The sequence below is a fragment of the Dunckerocampus dactyliophorus genome, chromosome 5 (genome assembly GCF_027744805.1).
Source record: "Dunckerocampus dactyliophorus isolate RoL2022-P2 chromosome 5, RoL_Ddac_1.1, whole genome shotgun sequence".
Classification (NCBI taxonomy): Eukaryota; Metazoa; Chordata; class Actinopteri; order Syngnathiformes; family Syngnathidae; genus Dunckerocampus; species Dunckerocampus dactyliophorus.
The window spans coordinates 12856006-12864906 of NC_072823.1; positions in this window are offsets into that span (position 1 = coordinate 12856006).

Below are 8901 nucleotides of genomic sequence, written 5' to 3' on the forward strand. Positions count from 1 at the left end.
GGTTCACAGCTCCGTTCCCTCTTCACCCGAGCGTCCAAAACATAGCTGCAAGTCTGATGACAAGACCACAAAGTCCATCATCAAACAAAGGGAATCCCCAGAGAGAGAACTTTCCAGTACTCCCTCTAGGGACTCTAAAAAGGGTGGGTATTCTAAACTGCTGTTTGGTGCATAAGTGCAGACAACAGTCAGGTTTTGGGTTAAACTCCAACGTACAGACCCTGAGCCACGGGGCAACAAGAATTGCGGAACCCCTGTCCATCACCTCTCACTGCTGAATAGAGTTCAGCCCCTCTCAAGAAGACTGGTTTCAGAGCCCTTGCTGTGCACCAAGATGAGTCCGACTCTATCTAGTTGGAAATTCTCTACCTTGCGCACCAGCTCTGGCTTCTTCCCCACCGGAGAAGTGACATTCCACGTACTGAGAGCTAGCTTCTGCAGCCGAGGATCAAACCACGAAGGTCCCCGCTTTTGGCTACCACGCAGCTCATTCAGTGTGGATCCATGCCGCCTCTTTGGGCTGTGGCCGGTCGGCTCCCATAGGCACAGGCCTGGCCACCAGACGCTCGTCATCATGCCCCACCTCCAGGCTTGCTCCAGAGGGGATCAGATGACGCATGTCTGGGCGAGGGAAAATGAAGTCCATTTATCCTGCTCATCATCGGGGTATATTTGAGCTACGCTTTGTCTGGTCCCTCACCTAAGAGCTGTTTGTCATGGGTGGCCCTATTAAGGGGATAAAAGCCAACTTTGGTCCTAGGATCATCTGGACACGCAAACCTCTCCATCGCAATAAGGTGGTAGCTCAAAGGGTTTCTGTATCCTCAAATTAAAAACCTTAGGGAAACTGGACGACTATGACTGTGATCAACTAAAAAGTACTTGTTTCTTCTTCAACATCTTTCCTGACTTGAACAATCCATAGTGCCTTTCATCTCAAAGCAATCATACATTGTGATAACAGAGAGAATGAACATTGCCACACATACAGCATCAGCATGCAGTAGTCATACAAATGTAGCACATATAAGGCACATCAATTATGGATGAGCTCAGTTACCACCTGCGCTGTTAATACCACGTCAAACGTCCCCACAGACTTATATCTCTAAGCACACACTTATGCATCGTTGAATGATGATGTTTCTGTCATCAGTACCTCTTATTTGCGAGCATGTTAAGCATGTTTTTGTTTCCTAGACATCAGTGTGTATGCAGTATGTTTCATTTCACCTCAAAGTGCTATTCAAAGACATCAGTCATAGTGTTGAGCCATGGCATGATCTATCTCTATGTAAAATATCTACGGGAATAATGTGACGTTTGGAAAAAACAGTCTTGTGGCGCAGACATGAAATAATTCATGGCCGTTATAACAACTGTTACTGAAAACTATTTCAGTGCCACCACCACATGACCCTCAGGTCACTTCTGTTCACTGAGGCTGACTTACAGAATACAAATATCCAATCAAATCCTGGTTGTGTGTTTTCTGTCTCTGGTCTCATTGTTGACTGCAGTCTGGAGAGATAAGATTATTGTCCACGATAGGGATTTGGGCAGATAGCAACAGACGTGTTAGAGGTGGCTTAACAACCACAAAGGCTTTCACGCATGTTTGCATGTTTACCCTTTTGACGTTGTATGTGCATGTCATATTAGAAGAAACACTGATTTACATGAGCCGGTTCTACAGAGCAGAGTCGAGTAGAAGAGACTGTTGGGTGCTGCTGCCAGGTGAGAATTTTGAACATTTCCTTCACACAAAGTATATCTGCAATAACAGAACTAAAATTGTCTCTTTTGTGTGTCAGCTCAACTATCCATATCCATGAAGGAGCATTTCTCACCGTGTTGTCCACATGCCATTTCCTCACCCCCCACGGTGCCAATGCCAGCAGGAAGAAGGTTGTGCATATATTTTGGCCGCGGCCCGGGGGTTGGGGACCACTACCGGTCCGTGGGTCATTTGGTACCGGGCCGGACAGAAAGAAAAAATAATTTCCATTATTTAATTTTTTTTTGTTTTATTTTGAAAAGTGGCCGGATTCTCTCCGTTACATCCGTCTCACTTGACACATGTCCATTGTGCGTGTGCTAACTTTATCTCATGCCGCACAGATAGACTACTACTGTATTTTTACCATTTTTCTTTCACCTCATATTTGGTCTCAAATGCTGATACTATGTGGGAATGCATAAAGGTAAGTTTTGATGAATTATTAAGTGCTAATGTGCTCATTTGTCTGAAGTTAATTCATGCTAGCGCACTGCCTTTTACCACACATGTCAAACAGCGATGTAATAATCTCTCTGGAAAAACTTAGCTGGAACTTGAACTGGTGGATGGTGGGTCGACATTCATTTTGTGCTTTTAATTTGATGTTATTCATGTCTTAGTTTTACACAATACATCATAAATAAGATACATTCGATCGCTATCACGCTACGAAACCCCCTCCCCTGGTCCGCGGGAGATTTGTGGGAACACAAGCCGGTCCGTCCGTGGGTCAAAAAAGGTTGGGTACCAAAAGACCAAAATGCAAAGGAAAGCTGCACTTTTTTTTGGAATTTCAAAAAAACCATCATCCATTTCCCTCGTTTTTCCCTTTTCTGTGTGTTCTAAAGGCAGAACAATAGCTAACACGTGGGAGCTAACAACACACGTAACGGCACACACGTATTTGGACTATGAAGCCCCAAAAACCGTCAACCATGTTCTACAGTATTTACATAACTGACCTGTATATAAACCAAGCTACAGTGACTTTGTTATCGTAACGGCCAACACAAACAACTCTTTTTCTGTCATAGCAACGCAGCGCCTCACATCGGTACTGAGAGGTAAAAGGCCCACTCTGAAACAACGCGATAGAATCTGTACCGACCGGGAAACAAGAACAAGCATATGATCAACTACGAATAGACAACCAAATTATCTGCAAAGTATTATCCCAGATTTCATGTTTTGTTTAGACACGGCTAGATGGACTGTGAATATAACTGTGATACAGAGCAGTATGTGCTCCATGTATCAGAATCAATAAATGGTGATTAACTTGATGGACAGTTGTCCTTCTGGTCCAGCTGACCTGGGGCTTCTTTTCCACTTAATTTTGGGTAGGTGGAAAAAAGTTTGTACCACTGCAGCTAACAATTCTTTGTTCGTTGTGATGCAGTCTTTTGGAGCAATGCCCTCCTTGCCATATAAAATAAGCCTTTCCATAGATGCTAACACTGTATGTCACTCAGTGGAGCAGAAACAATCCATTTCAGTCGGCACGGCTCTGCAAGCACCACAATTACACCACCAAGTCATGCCGGTCCTGACTCTGTCACCGCCGAACGCTTCACTCTCTCTTCTTGCCCTCTCAGCTTCTAAAACAGAAAGAAATTCAGAAAGTCTTGTGTGCGATGAAGGTCCCGCCATGAAGAGATTCATATGCCACGTTCCGTAGTATCAGGCATCTAAGAATACATACGTCACACATTAAGCTACTTCTTCCAGGGGGTTTATCTGATCGCTTTTCAAGACTTTATGTAGGCAAAAAATGTCAGCTTTCTTCAATGGCTAAGTCAGTGGTTCAATCTCAAGCTGTTTTGCCCTGTTGTTTGAAAATATGACAGTTGAGGGGCGTAAAAGGTCAGCATTTCTCCTGACTAACTCGAGAGTAAAATCTGTGCATGAAGAACAGCTGAAAACCATACAATGTTGCATACCACTGCTGCGTCTTGTTAATGGTCTTACTGAAGTTTTGTCTAAGGACCATACGCTTCCTGTGTGTGTTCGGTGGGTTGACAACATGCTGAGCATGATATTGCTCTTAAAGGAAATGTAACTCTTACAAAGTGGTTAAGCTGGCAAAGGAATGGAATAAAATGAGAATTTTCTTTCTTTGTGAATGAAAACTGGGCTGCCTTTCAAAGAACTAAAAGTACCGCAGTACAAAAAACTGTATTCTATGATCTAGTTGTGCAATAAAATGTGTATTGATACGATTAAAACTATGTATACTCACAGATGGTGAACAGCTCTTCATTATCTTAAATATGTAAGACCACCCCGTGACCATGAACAGGATAAGCGGTAGAAAATGAATGAATGAATCTATGAACCGATCTCTGAAGCTACAGTGGCAGCCTATCCCAGCTGACATACAGCTGCGGTCAGAAGTTTATACATTCACTCTGGACGAGCAAGTGCCATTCATTTTGAGCCCATAACAATTTATTTGAAACAATCTTTTTCTAGGGTTGCATATACAAACAACCTTCATGATTTTTAAAAAACAGAATTGGGCCAACCAATTGAAATTAACTTCCAATTCTCCCAAGAAGAATCAAATATCCCACCAGAATTATGCCATTGATATAGTACGCTCCAATAAATGTCTGGATGAGGTGAAACTTGTTATGGAACCGTAGGGTTGAGGTTGGGGTTTTAGGAATGCCAACATTCCTCTTGTGATTAGGGACAAAAAGCTACATTTTGATCTTGTCCAACAATAAAACGTATATCGAGAAGGCACCTGGCTCGTCTATGTGGGCAGCTGCAAATTTCAGTCTTGCTTGGTGGTGTCAGTTTTGGAGGAAGGGCTTCATTCTGGGTCAGTAGTCTCTCGGTCCATGGCAATGTAAAACTGGCTTTACTGCGGACAATGACAGTGGTGTTCCAGCGGTTTCTAGTTCATGGCAAGCTAGAGCAGTGGTGGTTTTCTGAACATGTGTCGTTCCTGAACATTCTAACTAATTTCCTTTCATCTGTGGGTCCTCTTCCAGACCTTGGCATAGTGGTGACACATCCAAATAACTTCTAGCCCAAGTCTAATTTCAGTTAAATTCTGTGCCAATTTGCCAAAAAGGCAGATCCCATTTAATCGGACTCCTATTTAAGTCTGTGTTTGTGTGTTTGGACTGTGGGCTCAGATAAATATGCACAACACTTATTCACACATGCGCGCGCGCGCACACACACACACGTATGCACAAAAGCACCCTTGGCAAGGCTTCCTCCCCAGCTCACACAGATTGATGTCTAATTGCCTTGTAATCACATTATATTCAATCGCATAATGCTGGGGAATGTTATCTAGGTTGTGTATACAATCTTTTGCCTTTAAGATTGTCATGTCACGCCATATGATTGGGCAACAAATCATTCCAAGTACATTAAAATATGGAATGAGGGTGACAGCTGCCACCTTCACAGATACAAATAGAATGTTGGCAAGGTTGCAGTGCTCATCCTGACAGGAAGTGACTCATAAATGCTTGTTAATGCCACCATTTAAGCAGATTCAGTGCGTATTTATTACTGTATGTTGCCAAAGGTCAGATTTCACAAATACCTGATGTGTGTAGCTCAAATACATTGTGGATGATTAGGGCATTTAGGTCTCAGGGGTGAACGGTCACTGTTCATGCACTACACTACACGGCACGGTCAGGAGTAAAATACGCGTGGGTCACTTCATAATTTCTTGTGTCCAACCTTGTAGGTTGATCATTAAAATTCAAACAAAATTTGAACTTTGAGAGTGTTTAAACAAGAGAGAAATGTGAGAAAATGTTAACGCCTGTCTGAGAAGAGTGTATGGAGTGTATGAAGTGTACGGTGAGGGGTTTTACAGACTTAAAGCATATATTATAATAATTGTAAAAAAAAAATAAAGTTGGCTACCTTGCAGATTTCACTTATTGCAGGCTATTTTGGGAACCTATGCCCCACGATAAACAAGGGAACACTGTACTGTACTATTTATTCTTTGCATTACTGAATACACTATCTGCAAACTCTATTGCTTATCTTTACTATTACACATTCTTTTTGTTTTCTTTCCCTATTGGAAAATGGTAACATGTCGAAGACAGGAAGTGAACAAATTATCAGTAATTGCTAAGACTCGGACAGGACGCTAAATAAACTCTGCTTCTTCCTACTCCTTTTAGGACATGTTGAACTGTGCAAGTGTACTATAAACATGATGTTGTTTCACGTAACTTTAAACTAAAACTGTACCATTACCATGTGTAAGACATGGGTAATGCTTTCCTGTTGTTTTCGTGGTCATCATCACAAGTGTTCTTTGCCATCACTGGTACCCTTCTGTGGTGGCATCACAAGAAGCACAAAATATCCATATAAAAAAAGCACAGCACACACAGGTGTTAATCTTTTCAGCTGGTTTTCAATTTTAAGATAATACTTTTTGCGGCAGAAAGAGCCTGACTAATGAGTCATGTTACTGAAGGACAGTGAGTCAGAGTGGATAGTGCACAAAGCTTTGTGTTAAATCTGCTTGTTGCAACTTTGGTATGGTATGGTATGGTCAGAGATGTCTTTTTTTTTGCAAGTCCAAGTCTTTGGTCACAAGTCCAATTCAAGTCTCTAAAAAAAGTCTCTCATGCCTCTTCTTGTTTGAATGAGCTCTCTATCATTTCCAACCAGGGGTACGTGGAAACATTTCATGAATATTCCCATTTCATATTAAGCCAGAGAATGATAGCAGAACGTTGGCCAGCTGTTGCTCTGTTGATCTGTTATCTTGTTGTCCTCGTCTGTTCTCAGCTGCCCCGCCATAAGGTCCATGCCTAATGTGGAGTCCAGTCACTATCACATGGCTCATGCACGTGGACTGTTTGAAATCATCAATCATGGACATAATTTGCAAGATATTGCCACCCTTTTCATTATTTTGCTTCTTTAAAGCATCCACTTTTTCCTTTCAGCACATCAATTTATTTACAACATTCTTCAATTCCTTAACGTGTTTCATTAAAGATTTCATGCCATCATGATTTTTATCTATTTTGTTGTTTCGTTCCTTGTTATTTAGAGCTCTCCTTCCTCATGTCATTCAACATCACCATTATTCCTCGCAGTGTACCCTGTTCCTGGCTGTCTCCCACGTCCTCCTCTGCATTTGAGGCGACAGAAGACTTTTTTCCTGCTGATTACAAAGGTTGGCAGTCAACAGCTTTGAAGTTTGGACGTTAGAAACAGTTAGCTTCTCTTGCTAGCAATTATCAATGGTCACTCGTTTTTTTGATGAGTTGGTTCCTCACGCCAGCTGGTATTCAAGCTACCGATGGCTTGACAGGGACCTCTGCAAACTCGGCATCTGGGAGAGTCATATTGGTCAGACCTACACAAAACTTTAAAGGCCATGTGAACTACAGTACACACATAGCCTGTACTTCACCAGCTTATGATTTTTTTAAGAGCAAAGGACACCTAAAGGACAACATCAAAGATTGGGAATCCAGCTTTCTTTTGATAGGTTACTGCTGTGTACTCTGTGGAGCTACAGTATGCGATTCATTCGACAGTGGACCAAAAACAGTGATTTGGTCAATAAATCAAGCAGTAGCAATTCATGTGTTTTTCAATTAATTACCTTTAAACAATTACAGTGTCAAACCGATGTAGCCCACATAAAAACACATTTTTCAAAACTTTTTTGGACATTCTAAATTCTGAATTGTAATTCATTGTACTTGCTTAATTAAAATAATTAATAAATGATCATATAATTGACTTAATTGTGCTTGTGTTACGCTCCCGAAATGGGGAGAAATAAGGAAAAGAGTGCGTTACTGTGACACACACTTCCAGAAACAGACATAAGTTCTGCCTTGACAGGTTTCCTTTCACACAGCCGAATGCAGCACACACTTTCCTGGGTGCAACCCAATCCTATCGTCGCATCCTCTCTTAACTATGAAATGGTTTGAAAGATTGAGAGTATGGGCACGTAGCAAAGCCTTGATTAAATCCATTTCTCTACAATTCTACCACACTGGCATGTGTGTAGCAGTAAAAGAGAAAAACATCTTGACATGAGTGCACTCATGCAATTGTAACTATCTGAATTTCACCATTTATTTGATTATAGGTTATGCAAAATGTACAGTAGCCTACATGACAGCACTGTGGATGAGTAGGAGCAGAAATTCCAGGAAAAAGCCATACGTTAGACAATGAAAGGAAAAGGCTGAGCACAGACATTGGACACTGGAAGGTGGGTAGAAGTTTGAGGTCTTTTGGCCTTCTCTGACGTCCCGCATTCTGTGAGGCTGTCTTAAAAAAAAAAGTGTGATATTTGTCCTCTTGCACAGTTGTGCATTGGTGTCTCCCACTCCTTTTTCTGTCTGTGTTACAGACAAAGACAAGGTAACATTCAGGCCCGAGACCTACTTTTGCAGACAAAACGCTACGTGTTTCTCCCTACGGTCATTCTCACACACTTAGATAGGCAATGCAAACATTCCTTGTGCCAAGTTAAGAAATTAAAATTTGGTCTTTGAAAGTTTAACATGAGGCTCAGCATGACATCAGGCCAGCAGTAACGTTACCAGGGTTAGGGGAGGTTAATTGAGTGGAAACTCTGGGCCGACCTTGTTCAAGGGTATGCAAGCAGATACTATTCAAGCTGAACAGGTAATAGGTAATAGGTTTTCAATGTAATTATAATCATTCTAGAGTGAAGTACATACTCTCTTGTTGATTTGTTAAGTCAGTGCACAGGCAAAAAAAAAAAAGAAATGTCCATCTGATGGACATACTGTACGTAAAAGTAGGCACACCTACTCTATGTACGTTTGAAACAATAAATATGTTTTTCATGTTGGTCAGTCCTATTGGATTTCAAATGGGTAAAATTTTAAGACTAGTTAAAATTTGCAAGAATTTACATTTTGCACTCTAGGATCTTAAAAGAATTTTAAGTAAACAATTTATTGCAAACAACTATTAAACTGAAAGAGGCTGTTCATCAGCTGGTCAAAAGCCAGCCTTTAAAAGAGAAAACCTTGGCAAAAATGTGGATTCAGTGTCATTTTCGGTCAGGTATTCAAACTGTCATGATGTCTTGATGGCAAAGGCAAAAAAAAAAAAGCTTT